Genomic DNA, 22,137 nt, shown 5'->3' with positions numbered 1-22,137 from the left:
CATTCTCCTGCTCTCCATCCTTTCTGAGTCTCAGTTCCCCATCATAGTAAGAGGATAAAAATCACCTGCCTAGATTATCCACCCATATATGTATCTATACATCCACCCACTCACATACTCCCTTCTGTGAAGATTTATTAGGTACCTGCTGTGGGTCAGGTGCTGTGTTAATCACTAAGGACGCATGCACAAATGAATCAGAAAGGCATGGTCTCTGCCCTCAGGGAGCTTACAGTCTGTGGGGAACACCAACCCCAGGGTGCTTCGAGGCAGCAATACAGACTATTTCGTACAGTCTGGGCCTGATCTAGGACCTCAGTATTTATTTCCTCAATGATTATTTTCTGTTTACCTGGGACATGCCAGGCCTGGAGGATGAGTCCAAACACTGACAGGCCCTCCCTGCATCAGCTCCTGCTCTCACTGCAGATGGACAGACGCAGCCCAGAGAGCACTCAGCACTCACTGTCCAGTACCACTGTGAGAGGGCCAAGAGACAGGACACTGAAAACAGAGGGTCCAAACTCCCCAGGGACCCAGGGAAGACCCCTTGTGACAGCAATGCAGGCTCCTTTGTAGAGGCAAAAACAAATTGATGGAGCCTCAGTAGGACTGCCTAGACTGGGGCAAGAGGCAGCCTCCCTGGTTAGGGTGATGGCGAGGTGATGGAGCGAGAGGCTCCCACAGAGAGAAGGTGAGAGACAGCAGGAGGGCCAGTCACACAGGAACTGGGGAGGGCAGTGGCTTCCCAGAGTATGTGGAGGCCACTGCATCGCTGCCTCCGCCCACAGCCCGCCATTCAGCAGGCCATTTATTTACTCTATTCTGGAGATGGCAGGAAGAGCCTGGTCTAGGTGTCAGTCCAGTGAGGGAGTGGGAAGGGCAGAGGCCGACGTGGCAGCTGGCATAAGCTGTTCTCCTGACCGCGGCCCCTGATGCCGGACCCGTGACCCCAACCTGCTCCTTCAGCTCTCCTCTGCTCCCTTGGCTGCTGGAAATTGGTGTCTTGACTCAATGGGGTGAAGTTTCCAGGCTTGGAGGAAGAAAGGAAATAAGAGGGAGTGGGGAGGTGGGTGAAGATTCATCACTAATCTTCAGTGTTTTCAAAGAAAAAGTCACCAGCTTGCTCCATGAGCCTGGGTCTCAGTCCCCCATCTATACTATTGGGCTGGACTAACCCTAAGAGCTCCTTGGCAGTCTGTTCCTTTTGCTGTTGGGAACAGGGAGCCGGTGGAGGGAGCCTCTGCAGAGAAAGGCTGGCTCCACCCTCTGCCAAGGGACCCAGATCAGCATTTGTTGACATTTTCCAGGGTGCCCTCAGCACTGGTGACATTTCAGAGACTTTCTCCCTAACAGGGCTGCAGGATGGGAGGCTAACTAACCACAGAGCCCCCTGCTCCAGCTCAGAGGGGCTCAGGCCACAAGCCCCTCCCAGGCATGAGCCTCACATTCCAAAGAGCAGTGAAGTTCCATCGTCTGGGTTGGTCTTGAGCTGGCTCAGGGGCCTACGTCCCACCCTGAATACACTGAGTCAGGGGGGAGAGAGGCTGCTCTGGGCTCAGAACTTATCTCAACAAACCTCAATGCCTGCATTTGTGAAATGGAGCCCATGGTTCCTGCTTCCTTTGAAGGATGATCGTGGGGTCCAACTACTTAAATGTGAGAAAAGGGAAGTGTTTCATAAACCGAAGGTTATTGTGCAAGCGTGAAGGGCTCCGATGGGTGCATTAAGTCCTAGAGAGGGCTCGGGGGAAGGCAGGGCAAGTGGAGCCTAGGAGGGATTAACTGGGTGCAAAGGCTGGCGGAACCAGGTCAGATTCTGGCCATTTCACATATGGAGAGAGCTACTTGGTGGGGAGAGGCTGGCAGAGGAGGCAGAGGGAAACTTCTTTGCCCCAGTTGGTGCTGACCCAGGGCCATAAAAGGCTGGGACGGGGGTGCTCAGTACTGCCCTCGCAAGGAGTAGGTCTTGTGAGGTCTTGCGAAGTCTCTCTCACTATTTCACTATTTCACTCTCAGGCCTGGGAGGGAGGCCAGGTCAGGGTGGTGGTCAAGTGCCCGGATTTTGGAATCCGAAGAACTAATCATGGCTCTTTTGATTACAAGCTGTGTGGCCTTGGGCGAGTACCTCTTTGAGCCTCATTTTCCTTATCTATAAAGTGGGGCTTGGGGTAGTAATAGTGCATAGCTGGCAGGTTTTTGAGTGGATCAGAGGCATTGACATTGGTAAAGCATTTAGCATGGGCTTCCTCATAACAGGTGCAAAGTTGCTTTGCTGGAACAATCATTAGTGGCATTGGCTCTCATACCCATGTTGGGCCTCACCAAGAGCCTTTTCCACCTCTGGCCAACCTCGTCTAAAGAGGAGAAACCCCTCTCCCACAGATCTTCATGCATTTAAATGTGCACCAGGTACCTACTGTGCACCCAGTTCAGTATGGTGGGAAAGAGGACAAAAACTTGATAAAAATTTACCAGTTGTGAGAGCTTGACTGGCTCTCTTCCCCGACCCCAGTCTCAGTTTTCTTATCTTTAAAAGTGGAAGTTATCAGACAAGGGTCGCAGATTGATATTTAAAACTACAGGGGGACACTGTTGATGGGGACACTGGCATTTGCTTGGTTCCAGAGTAACCCACAGACACTATTTTCTTGAAGCAAGGTGCAGAGAGAACCATGACTTTCATTGGCTGGTGTTCATCTGAGCATTTCTAATGGTGGATGAATGAGACATTATGTGTCTTCCGATGTGGTATGAAGTGAAGTGTATGACATCACCTCACATGTGTTCTAGCCAGAAACATTTAACTTGAATCATTCTAGCCTTCAGATCTAACTTCCAGCTTACGGGAAACACTGAAAGGAACCAGCACAAGAAAGTAACAGACATCTGGAGGGAGGGATATTCTGTAGGAAAACTGACTTGGCTGTTTCATGAGTCAGTGGCCCAAAAAAAAGGGCAACTGCACGGTCTTAAACAATTTAATGCACATAATGATCGGATGCCATATGTGGCCCAGTATTGGATTCTTATAAGCCAACCATAAAGGAATTCTTGGGCGGGGGAGGGGGGGCAATTGGGGAGATTTGTATATGGTCTGGATATTAAAACAGATGAAAATTTATTCACTAAAATGGAAAGTTAGAGATTGGTGACTGCAAAAAAGGTGATACGAAGCAGTCTGTATGTATAATATGATCATATTTTGGCAGAAAGACACTTATAAGTAAGAAAAAGATCTGAAGGAGGAACATTAAGGTGTGAATAGTGGTAGGAATGTGATGTTTTTATTTTTATTTCTTTGCTTTCTGTGTTTTTAAATTTTCCACAATGCACATGTATTGCTTCTGTAATAATGAAGTGTTATTTAATAAATAAAATGGGAACAATAACAGTGTGTACCTTGTATGGCTGTAATGCTGCCGTGAGATAATGCTGTGAAATACAGGGCTTGGTAAGTACATACTCAGTAGTTAGCTGCTGCTAAGACGTTTATGCTGGTCCCCTCTTACACACCATTAGGCAGACCTGGCTTATTGGGGATGCTCTCCCTGTTCCCAGATCCTGGCACATAGTAGGGCGGTGCTGGTGTTTGCTGTACAAATCACTTCCTTTGGTCCAGATTTTGTTGGACATTGAGGGAAGCTTGATGGGAATTATGGCCTTGTGCTCACATAAGTAGAGGTCTTTTGGAGCCCACCCCCCCCCCACCTTCTCTCCTAAACTCCTGGGGCCGGCTAGGTTCTTAAAACAAGCAGGAGGGGACCCTTTGCCAGTGTAATAAAGAAGCGGTGATCTGATCCAAAAGGAACAGCCAGTGGTCCCTGCCTTTCCCCCCAGTCACATTCACCAAACCAACCAAGTCTATTACTGACATCACCTCCGAAAGCTTCCACCTTTCTTATTGTCCCAAGCCCTGGGGATGGACTTTGGGCTGGAGGTTGGGTCTGAGGATGTTCTGCAAATACAGATTGGAACTGAAGCTAGACTTAACATAGGTGCTGGTTCTTGCTCTGGGTCCGAGCCTAGTTTCCCAGAGAGAGCCTCAGAGCTGGAAGTAGGCTGCAGCTGTCTCCATGTCCAAGGCCTGAGGATTCAGTCTAAGTCTGAAGCTAGCTGCCACTTAGGAACTGGGTTTTAAGACCTGAGAGGTACTTGCTAGGTCTGAAACTTGCTGTTTATTGAAAGCTGAAACTAAATTCTGTCCTTGATGAAGGCTAGGGTAGCTTCTGCCTTGGGGACAAGAGCCAGGCTATTTTCCTACCTAGCAAGGAATCTGTAGTCAGAGAAGGAGCCTGGGAGGGTGTGGTCTCACCAGGTGGGGTGTGGGAAGGGGCTCTTAGAGAAGGGGGAGTGACGTCCTCTGAGGCTCCTCTCTGGTGTCCATAGAACCCTGTAGGAATGGAGGAGGAGAGAAATGCCCACTCAGGGGTGCAGATGGGCCCCCCCGGGGCATGGAGAGAGACACAGTGTGAGGGACAGGAAACCAGCATGGAGGAAATGTTACTGAGGACTCAGCATTGCCAAGGGTGGTCCCTAGCCACTGGAGAGAGAGCCTGCGTGAGTGGAAAGTTCCCCATTACCCCCAGGTCCACCTCTTAGAGCCAGCAGGGCTCCCTGCTCATTAGACCGACATCTCCTCCTTAATAAAAAATACATGAATAAATAAATGATAACAGCCATAACTGAATGGGAAACTGCTTTCCACTCTTTTCTGTTTCCCCAGCTCTTTCCTTCCAGGCTCGGTCCTGAGGACTCCCCAGGTTTGTTCCCTCCATAAGTGCTCACCCTCCCTCCCTCCCACTGGCTGCAGGCATCCCTCTGCTCAGGAGGGCACAGGAGAGGGGACATGGAGGATACCACTCTTAGGGATGCTGAACAGACCTCCTGCACCCCTAACCTGCTCTTGGAGGAGAAGTCTGGCAAGTGGTCTCGTCCCTCAGCTTTCAGGGAGGAGGCAGCAGAAGCTGAGCCTTTAGAGCCAGGGCTGAGGATGGCCCCCAACACATGGGACCCCAAGTTAGGGACGAGCAGGAAACAGAGGTTAAGAGAAGGAACTGGAAGGTGGGACAGTTGGAAGGTGGTTGCAGGGGAGAATGGGAGCTGGCATTTGCACAGGATGGGAGAGAAGGTCTTGGCCCACATTCAAGTAACTGGATGGAAGATTGCCTTTCTTAGATGGAACAACAAAAATCGTATTTTCTTCTTTCTGGCAGTCCATGTTGATCCCTTTGTTTGCCCCCCTATTCCCCACTGCCCTCTCTTTCACCATCATCTCCTTCCTTACCTGCATCAGTGTGGCTTGGAGATGTGTGAGTCAGTGTGACCCACTCCTCAAGGTTAAGGGGAAGTAATTCTGTCATGACCTGGTGGTTCAGGACCATGGAGAGCATCCTGCCACGGAAAGGTTCTGTCTTAAAACTGAGATCTTGGGCTGCCTACAAAAAGAGCTGGTGAGATGGAGGTAAGGAAGAGGTGGTGGGGAAAGGTATGAACACAGGTGAGAGTCATTCCCAGTCTGGTCCTCTTATGCTGAGTGACTTGGACCTGGGACTTAGAATTCTTGCTGTTCTGGACCAAAAGCCCCTACTCCCCCACCAAGAAGATGGGGAGGAGCAGGAGCAGCCTGTGCTCTGGGCTGTGCAGTTCTGAACGGAGCACAGCCCTTGCTCAGAAGCTCTGGGAACCTTTGTGTGAAGAGTGCAAAACTAAACACACGAGCAGATTATGGTTTGGGGTTTTAAGTTATTTTCTTGATAAATTACACATAACACAAAAATTACCATCTTAACCATTTTTAAGTGTACAGTTTGGTGAAATTAAATACATTCAGAGTATGCGTTTTCTTCAAGAGAATGGAGTGACCCTGGGGCAGGTGTTAGGGAGGCTATGTCGGGCGTGTGATGCGTGCGTGAGAGAAGAGGATAGTTACAGCTCTACGGGGGAGGGGGTGCCCAAGGGTAGGGGAAGTAGGAGCTAGGGGCCAGGGTCCTATTGGACAAATTCTTTCAGGCAGCTTGCAGGGTGGGAGTGGGGGCATCAGGCAGAGACTTACCCTGGCTCCAACTCAGGACTAATGGGACCCAAGAGCCTCCTCTTTCCTTCAGCAGCTCCCTCTGGATGGAGTCAGAAGCCAGATTTTGGGAGCAGTCCAGATGTTCAGGGGAGATTCAGGGAAGTGGAGCAGATGGGCCCTGGGATTCCTGTGGGGGCTGGTGGGGGGGAGGGCAGCAGCTGGAGGATGTGAGGGAGCACGTGCTAGAGTCGAGGCTGGCTCCAGTGTGTGTGGGAGCATGGGCCACAGGCTGTGCCTAGGACGTGGGTCTTAGGCAGAGAGTAGGCCAGGTCAGGTGGCCCTTGGTGCTTTCCATGTGCTGGCTACTAAGATCTGTCCTAAGCTGCTGCTAGCTGTGGCAAGGCCTGGGGCATGTACCGTGTCTGCCACATGCTGTGCCAGGATATGGAATTGAGCAAGAAAGACCTTGCCGCTGTCCTTGAAGCTGTCCTTGAAGAGCTCAGCCTATCCCCCAATGCCTTTGGCTTGGACCCAGGGGACCCATCCCTCCCCCTTGAGTCCAGAGTGGCCACTCCTCATGGGCTGGAGGAGGGAAGTCTTGTACAAAGGCTTGAGTGAGATGGCCTAAGTGGTCCCTTCACTTTTTACCCCAGGAGCCCGCAGCTCATCTTCCCTCCCAGAGCCCCAGTCTCTGGCCACATCATCTGCTGGTCCTGCAGTTTCTGTGGTCCTTGGGAAGGTGTAGAGCAAGGCAAAGGGCCAGAATCTAGAACTGGGGTCTGCTCCTGCCTGCCCCATGGACTCGAGGGCTCAGCAGCTTTTATTACCCACCACTGCCTTGTTGCATCTGGCTGTGATCCTCTCACTATCCCTACACTAGCCTGGGAGAATGGTCATGAGCTCCATTGGTAGGTGAGCACATCCAGGCGCAGAGAAGTAAAACCACCTGTTGAAGGCACACCTCTCCTACAGAGCCAGGATTGGAACCTACCTTTGCATGACTGTGTTTCTACAATTCTTCCTTGAGGAAGAATGGCTGGCTCTGCATTCCAGCTAGTTGTGTAGCCCTGGACAAGCATGTGCCTTTTCCTCACTAGACCTCTGTGTCTTCATTTACAAATTGAAAAGGTCTGAATAGAATAATCTTGAAGAGCCTGTCCCATTCTGCAATCCTGTAATATTACCCTCAGCATTGGGAAAGAGGGCAGTGGGGACAGACTGGGTATTGATGATACTCTAGCTGAGGGCAAGACAGAGACCAGTCCCCACACCCTCCAGAACCTTGGGTCATGCCAGGATATGCCAAGATGCCCTGCAGGGTGGGCTCCTCTGCAGGCTACACTGGTGGAGCTGGGGTGGAGTCTGTGGGCAGCGAGCGAGTCCCTGAGTCCCCTCTGCCTGTAGGGGTGGTAGAGCAGAGGGAGGCCTGGGGCAGAGAGCGGGGCTGGCTGGGCAGGCCAGAGCCAGGCAGGCAGAGCAGAACGAGGCTCAAAGCTCCAGGGCTTTACAAATGGATTTTGCTGAAATGGAAATTTCCACCCATCCCTGAAATGAGCCTGGCAGCGAGGCCAGGTCTGTCGGGGCTGCAGCAGCTGGGGACGCTGACAGGGACAAGAGCCAAACTCTCGAAGCCCCTCAGATCTATGCAGCCCTCCCCTCACCACCCACATCCACTTCTCTCCCCAGCTCAGGTCCTCCGGAGGACCTCACACCTTTTATACCCTTCTCACTTTCCCCCTCAACCACCTCACACCTGACACTCCCCTTTTCACCCCTGCCTTTTCACCCCTCCAGCCCCTCACGCCTCTGCCCCCCACCTCACACACCCACACACACCTGACACTCTCTCCACCTCCTGCTTTATCCTCACGCTGCCCTCTCACCCAGACCTCCTCATCCCCCCTCACACCTCAGCACTGCACCCCCCCTGCACACACCGTCTCTCACACACACCTGACACACCCCTCCCCTCCTGTTTCCCTCCTCACGTGTCACCCCTCCCCGGCTCACCCCTACACTGTTGACACACTTTGCCCCCACTTCTCATCCCCTTATCCACCTTCTGGAACCCCCTCCTGCTCTGGACAGACACCCCCTCACCTCCCATGTCTCTCCACCAGCCACAGCCCTGGCCTGTCCCTAGCCCCCTTCTCTCCTCAGTACAGCCCTCTATCAGCGGCCATTAGGGTCCAGTATCTCCTCGTGAGGAGCTGGGCTTTCAAGGCAGACTCCTAACTCAGCCACCCCGGCTGGGTGAGCCAGGACCTCACCTCTTTTCTCTGAGATCCTGGTTCCTCACCTGTAAGATGGGGTTGACAACTTCCCTCACCTCTTGGGCCTGCTGTGCCCACTGAGTGTTTGCAAAGTCCTCCCCTTGTGCGCAGGGAGTGGGGAGCGCACCATAGGAGTGTTGATCTTGCTTGTCGTTTTTGTGATTAATTGATATCTTGTGCCGGGCCCATTGCTGGATGGTGCTGGGGGGGGGAGGGTGTGGGTCGAGTATGTGCGAGAACTCAAGAAATGGTGAAAGTACCAGAAAGCATTGGCGAGGGGTGGGGAGGAGAGGGATCAGGGATGAACATGATCAAGCAGGCCCATGGGGTGGGGGGGGAGGGAATGCAGAGGAAGGGGATCAGCGCTAACTAGGATACTAGGCTGCAGCCAGCTCTAAGGATGCTGCCCGTGGGCAGGACTCCCCCCTCCCAGGTCCACCCCAGACAGAGGGGACCTGAGACAGTCCAAGGGGCCTGGACATCCTTTCCTCCCCAGGCCTCTGCTGGTCACAGCCACTGGAGGGGAACTCTAATCCCTGGACAAAGAGGTGTGGAGGGTGGGGAGGGGGAGGGGATGCTGCCTTCTCATCACTCGAGAGGGTCTCATAGGAATTGGAGGGGAAGATGACAGGGGACTGGCTGGGATGGAGAAGGTCCATGGAGGGGCATCACTGACTCCCTGCTGGGTGGGTGGGGAGAGTAGGGAAAATGTCAGTGGAAGGGGAAAGAGTGTAGAAGCCAAACGTGGGAGCAGGAGAGGCATGGGGCTTGACCTGCTGTGATTCCTCTGGGGGATTTCTTATTCCAGGTGCTCAAGGCCTGGCTGGGGACGGAGGTCTGGCCTGGCCCCTGAGGGATCTGTGATGCCAGGAGGATTTGGGACACCCACAACCATGAGGAATGGGCACTTTCTGCTCAGTGGTGAGGCTGGGACAAGAAGCTGGGGCAGGATTGAGTGGGGAAGGCCCTGGGGCTGAACAAATGGGGATCACGGTCAGAGCGGGAGCCAGTGTGGAGTGGAAAGGTGGGTGAGAGGAGTCTGGCCAGACATGGGGGTCCAGAAGCATGTAGGGGCATGTGTACAGGGGCTCAAACCCCCTCCCCCTGTGCAGGATCCTTGGAGCAGTCACATGCCCTAATCCCCTAATTATTTATTGCTTAGTACTCACTATGAGCTAAACAAAGCTCTGAGCTGCTCCAGGCTTCTTCCTGCCCTAGTCTCAAGGGCTGGGGACCAGGCTCAGGGCCTGGGCTGAGCCGGGCCACTGGGTGGAGAGAAACAAGTAGACGGTGGGGGCAGAGGTGTGGGTGAAGGGGTAGACATAGGGGCAGTCACGGGTGTCCACTGCGATGAGAAGTGACCTGGAGGGGTCTGGGGCCTGGAGGTAGGAGAAAATACAGGGAGATGGAGTTTCCCCAGAGTGGGGAGAGGGACAAGGACAAGGAGCCCGGATGCGGGGAGCTGAGGAAAGGTGGGGAGTTGTCAAGACCAGAGTGGGTGCCAAGGGCCGGGCAGGCAGTGGCTCCAGCAGGGCAGCCGGTGTCTCCACCAGGGGGCGCTGCCTGTGAGCAAGGCGCGCGCACACGGGGCTCTGCACTTGAGGGCTTGTTCCTCTGAAACTGGGTCTGCGTTGCTGTCGTGAACACCCAGCGCTGCGGGGGAGGGTAGGAAGCACGGGGGATTGAATTACCTTTCAAGTCTAAAGCCTAGATTCCTCCAGGCCTGGCAGGTGGGCGTGTGCACACATTCCGGAGAGCATTGTGGTGCTGGCTGTCACTCGGGATCCACAGGCTCGCTCCAGCTCCTTTCAGTGCCAGTTTCCTTTCTGCAGAAGAGAGAGGGGCTGTGACCCTGGGGCCGGCAGAGTCAAGGCATGGGGGAGACAGCTGACCTGGCCCCAGGCTGCAGCCCGTCAGACGGGACTGGGAGGTCTTGGTGAGAACCCTGACTTGGCACCTGACTTAACCTCCCTGGTTTCTTCATCTGAAAAGAAGATAATAATGTTAACAGTGCCATGAGCCAGCCTATGTGCCAGGCACTGTGTTAAGCATTTTAGTTCTTCAGACCCTCACGGAGCCCTGTAAGGTAGGCGCTGGGAATCTCTCCCATTTTACAGAAGAGGAAACAGAGGCTAGGAGAGGCGAAGTGATTTTCCTAAAGTCACATAGCTTGTAAGAAACAAAGCTGGGACTCTGTCTGACCACATAGCCTTACCCTGAATGATGTATGGTATCCATATCAGGGCTGCTGTGAGGAATAAGTGAGATAATGCACATAAAGAAGTATTGTAGCCCAGTGCCTGGCACAGAGTGAGTGCTGAAGAAATACTAATAGTAAATGTTATTGTTGTTAGTATTTATTCACCTGCACAGGTTCAGAGGTTTCATTTCATGCTCCTCTGGTGGCATGGGCCTCCGGAGAGGATGGAGAAGCCCTCCGTGGGGATAGGGTCTGGGAAGGCAGTTTCAGGGAGGCTGTAGGGGCAGGGGGCAGGCAGGCTGTGGTGGGAAGTGGGGGTTGGCATCAAAAAGCAGGGGAGGGCAGTGCAAGTGGAGTATAGGAAATGGAAGCGAGTGACTGTGTATTTAAGATTTTGCTCCGGTGATGGTCTCATTGGCCAGACATCTGGTTTTCACAGGCATCCCTGGGGAATGGAAGTCAGACAGCATTAGTTCAGCAGCTCTAACACCATTTATCTTGGGCTCGCTGGCACTCGATGGATCTCAGGGGTTCAGGTCACTGCCCTGCAGAATAGGGCCAGAAAGTAGCAGGTCTGGCCCTGGAGCTCCCTGGGAAGGGTGCCGGAGTCCCTTCTGGCTACTGGCCACTCCCCTCTCACCTGCTGAGAGCTATAAGCAAGGGTGGCTTGCCTCCTCCACACCCTCAACCTCCTCATCCTGACATTCCCTCCTAGGTACAGGGGTAGGAGATTATAAGGAACTGAAGAGGACATTGAGTAGACCTCCCCCATGCCTCTCCCCTCCATAGCTACCCGGAGAAGAGATCCAGTGGAGGGTAGCCCACCTGGCAGCTGCCTGGGCACCCATCTCTAAGGGGCGCTAAAGCTTCACTGGACATAGTGAATCCAAGAGTATTTATGAGGAACAAGCCTGGGGTGGGGGTGGCGGTGGCAGGAACGCTTTGACAAGCTGTTGGGCACTGAGGTGAGATCCCCACGGGGTGCTCAAGCTACAATTGTCCGTTAAACTCCTTTCGTAGGAGGGGGTCCTGGAGAACCAAAGGGTTTCTGTGCAGCTTGGAGGGACTGGCGAGGTTAGGGCCAAAGCTGAATTCAGATTGACAGAAGAGAGGCTAAGGCTAAGGCGCGGGTGGGGGGGGGGTTGAGGGGGGCTTCCTGCCCAGTCCCTGCACAGCTTCTCCTCCAAATAAATAAAATATTGAACAAATATTGAGAGAGTGTGGGTTTGAAGAGGCACCGAATTTACTAGCCTGACCTTGGCTTTCTCATTTTCTAGTCCAGCCCAGGTGCAAAAGTGCCGTAACAATGAACCCCTTCCTGTCTTGGGTCATGACTGCATCTTGTGCGTGGGTTTATTCTTTCATCCTCTCACTCTCCAGATATTTCTAAGCACCTACTGTGTGCCAGGCACTGTCCCAGGCACTGGGGCTACAGCAGCAAACTGCTTCCTCTCTTCCGCCTCTCTCCGCCCCATGAGCCATGGAAGCCGCTGGGATCCAGAACCTTTTGGGTGCCTCGGGTGGATTGTCGTGGAAGTGGGGATCAGATGAGGTCTCAGGCTTAGTCTCTGTCCCCAAGAGAACAGCATCTCTTTAGGTGACAAGGACCGGTGGGAGAGGTAGCTTCTTTGTGCCTGCCCCCAGCCTAGCACTAGCTTTTCATGCCCTCAGGACTTGGTGTGAGCTTATAAATTCATGCTATGTCCAGGGTGATGTGTGTGTGTGTGTGCGTGTTTCTCCCTGAGCAGAGCTCCAGGCTGGGCAGCTGGAGTGGGGTGAGGGTGGCAGAGGGGAACAGCAGAGAATGCCAGGCTCCTCCCTCACCCCCTACTGTAGACCCCTCCCAGGTCTCTCTGCTGGGTCAGGCTGCCTACAGGAACTGAGCAGCTAAACAGGAGACTAAGTTGGCCCTGGTTTCTCTCAGTCACCTGAAGTGGTGGAGGTGGGGGAGTTGGCCCTGCTGGAAGGCCAAGAGGCAGGAGGGACCCCAGGCTGGAGGCTTGAAAGCCATCCTCCCTGAGAAATGTAAGACATTCTTAGAGCATTTGCTCCCCTTCCCCACCACTACCACCAAGACCTAGCTGCCTGGGTTTCTGGGCGTTACTCCAGTACTGAAAGGTATGAATGGGCCTGGGTCCTGACAGCCCAGTCCCCACACCTTACATGGCTTGAGGGAAGAGGGGGAGGAACCCCTGAAGTCAGGCCTTCTACTCCTTAGACCACAGTCCTGACCTGGACTCCTCCCTGGGGTCACAGACCAATAAGAATGTTCACTGAGACTTTGGGGGAAAGCAGCAGATCCCCCCAACAAACCCTGGATCCTGGGCCTGTGGCTGCTGCAGCAGAGGGAGACTGTGGGAGGCAGGGGGTGTTCATGGGGAAAATTGGGGGCTGGGCCTCACGTGCCAAGAAATAGGGAGCTGTGTCTGCATAGGCGTCCCCCCCCCCAACACTGTCTGACAGAACTAGCTGCGTCCTTGCCGTCGTCTCTATTTTTAGTCAGAACTGGAAGGAAGGGAAGTTCGGGGGCCAAGCCACCAGCCCCGGCTCCCGCTGGCAGCACCCACAGCACGTGGTGCGGGGGCGCCTGGGAGCCCCGAGTCCCAGCTCCTCAGGGAGGCAGGACAGTGCTCCCTCCCACCTGCGGCACAGGCTTGAGAACTGAGGGATGAGACAAGGAACGAGATCGCTCTGTATTGGGGCTGGCAGGGGGGTTGGTGCCTCCTTTCCAGGGCTGAACACGTGGTCTGCGCTAGGTTTTGGGTACAGAGCGAGAAGGTGGAAAAGAAGAAAGACCCAGTTTGGTCTCCTGAAATAGGACTTAGGTCACGCTGAGGTGCTTCCTTTTGTGGGCTCTTCAAATGGGGCCCTTGCTTCCTCTCTCAAAGTTTAAACATCTTGACTATCAGAAGCAGGTTGGGGCTGGCTCTTCCTCAGGAGCGTAACTTGTATGAGGCATGAGTTTATAGATTTCCCCTAACCTAAGAACACAGAGGGAGAGCAGAGAGGGAGGAGCTTTTTCAGTCTCCACCTCCCCAGCAGAAAGACTCCCTGGGTGAAACCCCACAGCTGCTAAGGTCATTACTTGTGCGCCAGGGAAAGGCAGTTCAAGTGGCAGTAGAATGTAGTTGTTTGGATTCTGCATTTGGGTTTGAGTTTGGGACTCTGCATTTGGGTCTGAGTTTGGGACTCTGGGTTTGAATTCTGACTCCTCCACATACTAGCTGTGTGATATTGAGAAAGTGGCTAAACCTCTCTGAATCTGTTTTCCCTTCTGTAAAGTAGGGATAATCATAGTACCTTCCCTGTAGAAATATCTCATATTGAGGTAATATGAGAAAATGTACATGCAAGTGTTCAACAATTAATATTATTGATGAAAATGTAAAAGAAGAGCTCAAAATCTTCTCCACAATCACTGCAGATGGTGACTGCAGCCATGAAATTAAAAGCACTTGCTTTTTGGAAGAAAAGCTTTGACCAACCTAGACAGCATACTAAAGGGCAGAGACATTACTTTTACCAGCAAAGGTCCATCTAGTCAAAGCTATGGTTTTTCCAGTAGTCAAGTATGGATGTGAGAGTTGGACTATAAAGAAACCTGAGCGCTGAAGAATGGATGCTTTTGAACTGTGGTGTTGGCAATGACTCTTGAGAGTCCCTTGGACTGCAAGGAGATCCAACCAGTCCATCCTAAAGGAAATCAATCCTGAATATTCATTGGAAGGACTGATACTGAAGCTGAAGCTCCAATACTTTGGCCGTCTGATGTGAAGAACTGACCTACTGGAAGAGACCCTGATGCTGGGAAAGATTGAAGGCAGGAGGAGAAGGGGATGACAGAGGATGAGATGGTTGGATGGCATCATCGACTTGGTGGACATGAGTTTGAGTAAGCTCCAGGAATTGATGATGGACAGGGAAGCCTGGCGTGCTGCAGTCCATGGGGTCACAAAGAGTCAGACATGGCTGAGTGACTGAACTGAACTGAAAAGAAGAGCCCAGTTCTGGGCCTGAACCCCACTATGTGGCTGGTCTCAGGCCCACATTTGCAGAGATTTCCTCTCAGATTAGACTGACTTTGCTCACCCCATCACTGCCCCTTACAGCCCTAAGCCTCTCATTCCCAGGCAAAAAGCAGAAGTGTAGCCCACCCGTTAGCTGCAGAACTGGAAAAGCTGTTTCCTGTGGTCATGCTGCAGTCCCAAGGGCTCCCCAGCCCCATCACCCGACCCTTGCCCCCAGCCCCCTCTAGCTACACACACAGAATCTGGGCGGAGGAATGGCTTAGGCACCTTGTCAAAGCTGGGGTGGTGGGGAGAAGGCTGCAGGGCATCTCAGACAAACCTATCAATGGGGAGAAGGCAGAAATGACAGAGTGAACACTTGCCACACAGATACATTCTGTAAGAGTTTCTGCAGATGGTAAAAACTTTGGAGGAACAGCTGGGTGTGGAATACAGATAAGCTTTGGGAGTCTGAACCCCCTGAAAGTGTGTTCCAATATAAAACACAGAGCCTTCAGCAGATTTTCCAAAAGATCTAGGACCCCAGGTGGGTGAGGAACCACTATGGACCCTGGTCCAGAAGTCAGGAGACCTGGACATCTGTCTGCCTTTCATTCCTGGAGCAGAGACCTTCCTCCTCAATTTCCCTACCTGCTCCACAAGGGGTTAGACTAGCTGAGGTCTATCATCCAGGTGGGGGCATTCCAGGGGGCTCTGTGAAGTCTGGTGAGCAGTGACAGAATAACCAGAACCAGGCCTGGGAGATAGGCTCCCAGGAAAGTGGAAGGGGGCCCCTCTCCTTCCCCTTCCCAGGAGCCGACTTGGTCCATCAGCCAACATGTCAGCCAGCCAGCCGACAGAAACTGAGCTGCATCCCTCCACCAACCCGGGAGGCTGTTGCCACGGCAACTTCATATTTATCCACTTTAGCTCCTAATTAAGGGGAAAAGCATATAACATATTGGATGTCAAGGAGGCTTTGTGAGCCTCAATTTAGCGGCCGTGCCTGGATGTCAAACTCAAGCGTGATTGCTGTTAATCACCTTCCAAATTACCTAGACAGGTCACAAAGGGAAAGGTCCCCAGCAGTGGGGGCAGCTGGGCCCAGGGGAGATGAGGTTTTGAGGGGGCAGAAAGGGAGATCTGTTTGGTATCATGACCTAGGGGGCTGCTGGGTGAATGCTGGCTCCATGGGTGTCCGATTATAAGCTGTCTGGGGACATGGCTAGGTCTGTTCCCACTGACCCTGAGTCAGGGGTCTCCACCCTGGAGACTCACAAATCAAGGCCCTTGGTCTGAAGAGAGGGACTGACCAGTTGATGAACCAAGAAGCATATAAGGACCATCTGGTGGTCTCTGATGTCAGAAGGAAGATTGACAGATGACAAGGACGGGTAAGTGCAGGCTGACCTGATGTCCGGATGGATGGATGTCACATGGCAGATGGATGGGCCGATGGGGATCTGCTTAGGAGGAACTGGCTGGGTGGCTGGACTCAGCAGTACATCTGTGATCTCCCAAGGGAATGTCTGGCCTCTCTACCCCAAGGTTAGGCATGCTCTCAGGCACTAGTTAGAGCAAGCCTGCTGTGGCACTTCTGTCCATTGGAGCTGTGGCCAGAGCCACCTTCTTGGGAGAAGCTTCAGCAGGCCCCTGGGAATGTGGGAGGCAGAGCAAGGTTTGGAGTGGGGGCACCGAGGGGAGGATGTCAGCAAAGTGGTTAAGAGCATGAGTTACGGGGTCGGGCAGACCTGGGGTAGAGTCTCAGCTGGGCTGCTTACAGCTGTGTGACTGTGACCAAATCACTTAAACTCTCTATGCTTTGGTTTTCTCATCTGTCGGGTGAGGAGGCAATTCATACCTTGTAGGGCTTTGCAAGGGTTTAACAAGATGATAAATATAAGGAGCTCAGTGCCTGGCACATGCTAGACTCTCACTGGCTTTTTAAACATTATTAGCAGAAGAGACAGGCCTGGAGAGGAGGGGCAGGAACCGTGTCCAAGGGCTGGGCCTGGAAGCAGGTGAAGGAGCCCTTCCCTTCCATCCCCTTTTGGTCAAGAAAGGGACCCTGATGAAGGTAGGGGACAGGCTGGGGGCTGAGCAAGGGTGTGGGGACCGTTGGAACCCACTGGGTCTGTGTGGGATGTTTTTCAGCCACAGAGGAGGTGACAGGTAGGTAACAGGGAAGGAGGCCCTTGTCTTCATGTTACCTAAGGGCCAGAAGGGCCCTGAGTGCAGCCTGAACCCGGAGGTCATTAGAATTGCCCAGGATGTGTCTACAAGATCTGCCTGGGCTCCCCCCAGAACTCTTGGCTGAGAATCTCAGAGGTAGAGCCTGGGAAGCTGGTTTTACAACACTCCCAGGAGAGTGTGAGGATCAGCCAGGTCTGAGACTTACTGGTCAAAACCAGAGGCCACTGTGGGTCAGAGCTGGGAAGAACTGGAAGAATGTGTGGACAAGCCCTCCTCCACCACCATCAGGGTTCTGCATAAAAATTGTGTTCAAAAAGAAAACATTCTACAGCTGTTTTGAAAAACATCTATTATGGTAATAATAATAATTACAGCAAACATTTATTGATTGTTTACTGTGAGCCAGGCACTATGCGGAGTACTTCACGTGGATTATCTCTTTTAATCTTTTCAACGGCTGTTGAGGTAGGTCATCTCATTCATACAGATGAGGACACTAAGTTTCCGAGAGGCTGTCCAAGGTTGCAGAGTTTGTTAGTGGTGGATCCAGAATTCAGTCCTGGGTGGTCTGAATCCATGCCTGGGATACCTTCTCATTCCACAGTTGAAAAACAGGAAGGCCAGAGAGGTGAAGTAACTCTTCCAAGGTCACACAGCAAATTCGAGACAGAGGAGGGATTAGAACCTAGGAGATCTTCTCTTCCTTCAGCCCTCCAACCCCACCCTTCAGATACATTCTGCAGAGAAAATTTAAGGACAGGCTGGCCTGGAGGATGGATCTCAGCTTTGTCCCCCTCTACAGGCAGAGTCCCAGAAATAGCAGGTGGAGTGGAAGGGGGTTGGAAGGTTCCTGACTTGAAGGAGGAGACTCTCAGGACATGATGACCACAGCCAGGGCACCCTTCCTGGTCTGGTAGGAGGAGCTGCCGTGGCCTGGTTTCTGCAGATGTGGCTGCAGGCGTCCTGCTGAATGGAAGGCTATTAAGGGAAAATGCTTTGCAAGGAGCTGAGCAGCTGGGAGGGGAGACGGTCAGGGCCCTGAATGGGGGGCTTTGTCCCCTCAGTTAACTGGCCGGCTCTGGCTCCTGGGGGCTGTGTCTGAGGGAGTGGCTAGTGGAGAGACCAAGGGGACTGACTGCCCAGAAGTTTCCGCCCCCTCTCCTGTCCTCCTGTGCCTGGTCCTTTCCCCAGCGCTGTCCCACCTCCAGGCTGGCCTGGTGGTTCAGAACAGGCTTTGGGGACTGATAGCAGGGCCACGTTCATTTTACTGAAAATCTTTGTGCCTCAGTTTCCTTGTTCTTAAAATGGAACTAGTAAGAGTATCTTGTAATGTTAGGAAAATTGAGCAAGAAAATGGGGTGAACGTTTTGGTCACGCTGGCTCTTGCAGATCTCTCTAATTGATGAGTCCCTCCTCCTGACTTCTGTCCATCCCAGGCCCTCCCAGGTGTGGACACCTCTCGTGGGTCCCACCTGACCTTCTCCTCCACCCACCAACCTGGCAGGGGCTCAGAAAGAGCTCCTGGTGGAAACGAGGCCATGTGCAGAGAGAAGGGAAAGTGTTAGCCTTGTCCAGTCTCCAGAGGAAAAGCTTTGAAGACAGAATGCAAACTCCAGCCTGTGTGATGAGCTGTTATTACCGACAGCTCTATTTCCACCCTGGACACTCTTGAAGCCCTAAATCTGCCTTTTCTCTCATGCCCAGGCCTTTGCTGGGGCTGTTTCCTCTACTTGGAACTCTCTCTCTCCCCTTTCCCTGACTGCCTCCTATCTGGTCCTCCCCATCGTAACTTAGACCATCTCGCCTCCCTTCCCTTAGGCCCGGGTCCTCCTGTGTGCCCCCCATGCTTGTACTGACAAGCCCCTGCCCCTCTAGACTACAAGCTCTGTGAGGCTAATGACCTCAACATGTTTCCTTATCTCCCAAACCATAGCACGAGGTCTGCCCAGGATAGTCAATCTATAAATATTTGTTAGACGAAGGTGTGAATGAGTGAATGAATGAATAACTTGATTCCCTGGTCCAGTCTTGGGGAGGGGGAATGGAGAATGTTTGATGAGACGAAGAGAAAGGAGAGTGGGTGCTTCAGACAGGACTGTAAACAGTATTGAACATTATCTACCCAGGAGAAGGACTCAAGCCATCCTCCTCTCTTGGTACTTGGTCCTGAAGTTAGGCCACCAATGTCTGTAGCCATATCATCAGCAGAGCTAGTGTTTATTGAGGACCTACTATGTGTCAACTATTCTTGACACTTCACACACACACACATATACACTTTTTGTTTGTTGCCTCACTGAATTTTTAAAGCAGCTCTATGAGACAGGTCCCATAGGTACCTGCATTTTACAAAACAGAAAACTGAGGTTCAGAGAAGTGAAGACACCCCACCCGAGGTCACACGGCTAGCAAATGGTGGAGCTGAAAGTGTGGTCAACGCCCAGGCACATCTGTTTGTTCCTAGAGCTGGAGTTCTTAACCACTGGGCCATCTTGTCTCTCTGCAGGATGGAATGGAAGTCATCATCCCACCTCCCAGGAAGTGGAAGTTGCTGGGAAACAAAGCTGGAGAAAGTTCAGATCAAACATTTAGTTCATGTTTGGTGAGCAACTGCGGTACATCGGCCTGGCAGGAAGTGCAAAGTTGGCAGCCAGCCCGGCCACCAGCTCCCCATCTGAGCAGACAGACAGACAGACCCCAGGAAGAGGGGCGGGCGATGACAGAGGGCTGGGGGGGGGTGCCAGCCCATGTGGTGGTGATGGCTGGCATTTGCCACCGGGTGGCTTGAGGGTGGACGCTGGTGGGCCCTGGGAACAGGGTACATGGAGTTGTTCTTAGAGGGGCTGTTTGGAAGGCTTTGCACATTGAAGGCTTAATCACTCAGCTTTTGCCAAGCTCAGACCGTGGCTCCTTGGCACTCAAGCCACTAGGAAGGATGTCTTTTCTGCCCATCCCCAGAGAGGAAGTTTTCCTGCTTCTTAAGGCTCAGCCAAACATCTAACTTGCTCATTCTCTCCCAGTGGCTGCAGGATTCCAAGCTTTCAGAGTGCCCTTCTCTCGTGATAGAAGTGGAATGGAAATGCCATCCTTTTAGCAGAGTATAGAGCCCCTCGGTCTGTTGGAGACCCTGGGGGCTGCCCTCCCTGATTGTGCAGCTGGCTAGAAGCAGGAGACCCATTAGGCTCAGTCTTCGGCTGTGTAGAAATTACCCAGTGAGGTGTGAGGAGTGGCAGTGGTGGGGCTGCTCTGCAGAGTGCCAACCTCACCATTCCTCCAGAGAAGCATGGCTCCTCAGCTGGGGGTCTGTCATCCCTGCTTAAGTCCTGGTGTCATCTGCTGGTTGCCGAGAATGGAACTCGGCATGAGGGGCCCAGGCTCTTGCACTCAGAGCTGGGACTTCGAGCTTTCTGAGAGGGGTGGCACCGCCCCAAAGTTCCCATAGCTGGGGGGCTCAGCTCTAGGTGGCAGCCCTCTAACCCACATTCAGCCTCACCCACGTACCATGGGATCAGGCCAGGGGCCAGGCATAATGCCAGCAAGAGGGACTGGCATCGGCTGTAGTTAGGAAGTCATCTTGAACTGGAGAAAGGGTCAGGTCAGGTAAGACACAAAGACTGGACAGGAAGCTGGGGGTGGACTCCCATATGAAATGGGTATTTCAGGAAGGATGCGGTTAGGGGGCAGGCATGGAGTTAAGGCAGGTTGATATGACAGATAGGTTGGGGTTGGAGTCGGAAATGGGTTGAGGATTATTATTGCTATTCAGGTAAGAATTGGGGGTAGACTTTGGCTTGATTTTGGTATCGGGGTGGGATTGGGAGTGAAGTTATAGTTGGGATGAACTGGGGTTGGAGATGAGGTGAGGTTGTGGCTGAGGTGTAGTTTTGACATTGGTGTGAGTCAGAACTCAGGTCAAAGTGAAAGGACATTTGGCTCAGAACTAGACCTGGAAGTGACTGGGAAACAGTGGGAAGCGAGTTGACTCTTCACCTGCCTGGGTGTGCACTTTCTGAGAAGATGGAACACCCGAAGTGGGCCACTGGGTCTGTCTCAAAAGACGGTGGTTTAGTTGGTAAGTTGTGTCCAACTCTTTGTGATCCTATGGACTGTAGTCCCCCAGACTCCTCTGTCCATGGAACTTCCCAGGCAAGGTTATTGGAGTGGGTTGCCATTTCCTTCTCCAGTGGATCTTCCCAACCCAGGAATAGAACCCACATCTCCTGTATTGCAGGCAGATTCTTTTAGGCCACGAGGGAGGCCCCATCTCAAAAGGTACCTGCCACCAACCATCTGTCTCATCCACTTACCTCCACCTTCCCCTCCTTGCCCTCACCTCCTTCAACTCCCATCTCTTGTTGTTGGCTCAGGCAAGGCTCACATGTCACCTCCTTCCTTATCACAGCAGATGTGACCAAGGCCTGTTCGGTGTTCTCTTCCAGGCAGCTGTTTATTGCAGAGGCCTCCAATCATTCTGGGTAGGGCTCTGTCAGCTGGGTCCTTATCCTGGGGGTGAGTGGGGACATGGAGCGCTCCCGCAACACTCCTTCCTGGCCCTTGCCAGGGCCCTGACCCCTCTCCTTCTTTCTGCAGAGGCCCCAGCCCCTGTACGCCCCCTCTCATTTCTCAGGGTGACAACCTGACATCCTCTGGCACTCAGTGCTGGGGTCAGGCTTTTAGAGCTGTCATTGGGGAGACCGTGGCCCCTTGCTTACTGGTTCCCTTGCCCCAGTGTCCCTTCATGCAGAAACACGCATCGGGGCATGAAACAGAGGATGACTGTGGCACTGTGATGCCTTTTAAATGCAAGCAATTAGTGGCTAAATAAAATATAGAACAGGCATCTCCGCCTGCTTCTGGCAGGGATTCACTGAACACTGCCTGGGTTAGGGACCCTGGGAATGGACTGCAGGAACAGAAGCTGGTGGTCCCATGCACCTGGTCTGGAGGCTCTTGCTGGGACATGGTTGAAGAGAACTGGGGCTCATGGACTCCTAATAACTTCTCAGCCTTGGCAGAGGGTTGGGGAGTGCAGGGAAGCTGTGCAGGTCTCTCGTGAGCTGACAGGGAGAGTCCTGCAGAAGAGAGAAAAGCAGAGGACAGTGGCTTTGGAACATGACCCACCTGGATTTGCATGCTGGGTCTGTCATTGACCAGCTGTGTGAACTTGGGCAGATTGCTCCTCCTTTCCAAGCCTCAGTTGCTTTGGTTGTAAAATGGGGATGACCATAGTCATAGCAACCTCTTAGCAATGCTGCTAGATTTATATGAGGTCGTAAGTGTTCCATGCCTCTCAATAAAAGAGCCTTCCCAGAAGGGAGTGAGGCTGAGGCCAGAAAGGGATAGAGACACTGCTGGGAGGTCTTGCATGGATGGGAGGACAGGCCATGGAAGGGAACTGGGAGCCCAGGGCAAGCCTAGCAGATCTTGCTCCAGCACCAGGGGATCTTC

At 52.9% G+C, this 22,137-nt stretch overlaps 1 long non-coding RNA gene across 1 annotated transcript; it reads right to left on the bottom strand.

Moving 5' to 3' along the window:
• Positions 1 to 18,975: 18,975 nt before the first annotated feature.
• LOC122439436 lies at positions 18,976 to 21,757 on the bottom strand. Its single transcript, XR_006268860.1, has 3 exons — positions 21,625 to 21,757; positions 20,997 to 21,192; positions 18,976 to 19,253 (listed from the first exon to the last, which is right to left on the bottom strand). It is a non-coding gene; the product is annotated as an uncharacterized LOC122439436 (long non-coding RNA).
• Between the last annotated feature and the right edge of the window lie 380 nt (positions 21,758 to 22,137).

Source organism: Cervus canadensis, chromosome 4, assembly GCF_019320065.1.
Source record: "Cervus canadensis isolate Bull #8, Minnesota chromosome 4, ASM1932006v1, whole genome shotgun sequence".
NCBI lineage: Eukaryota > Metazoa > Chordata > Mammalia > Artiodactyla > Cervidae > Cervus > Cervus canadensis.
Note: the sequence above shows the minus strand (reverse complement) of the source record. Positions and strands in the feature narration are given on the sequence as shown.